Source organism: Salvelinus alpinus, chromosome 28 (assembly GCF_045679555.1).
Source record: "Salvelinus alpinus chromosome 28, SLU_Salpinus.1, whole genome shotgun sequence".
NCBI classification, from domain to species: domain Eukaryota; kingdom Metazoa; phylum Chordata; class Actinopteri; order Salmoniformes; family Salmonidae; genus Salvelinus; species Salvelinus alpinus.
The window spans coordinates 35997179-35997476 of record NC_092113.1 but is presented as its reverse complement, the minus strand read 5'-3'; positions in this window follow the sequence as shown (position 1 = coordinate 35997476).

Genomic DNA, 298 nt, shown 5'->3' with positions numbered 1-298 from the left:
GTCATCTACCCAGCGCGCCCGTTTTCCTCTGCTGCAACAACAAAATGTCGCGAGATAAACTCCAAACCTCGAGCAACTCAAAGGACAAACCAGATATGCCAGATATTTTTTCACAGAACCATTTTAATAAATTTATTTAAAAGCTTAGACAAACAGTGATTTTAATGTAAATAAAAATGATTTCAAGAGTCAATAAAAACACGTATCAAACAGTTAGTAAATGGCCCCATTTCCAAATTAAATAAAACTATACCTCAGTATGAGTAGAAATAAGAACAAAGTCATGTTTTTCACAAAA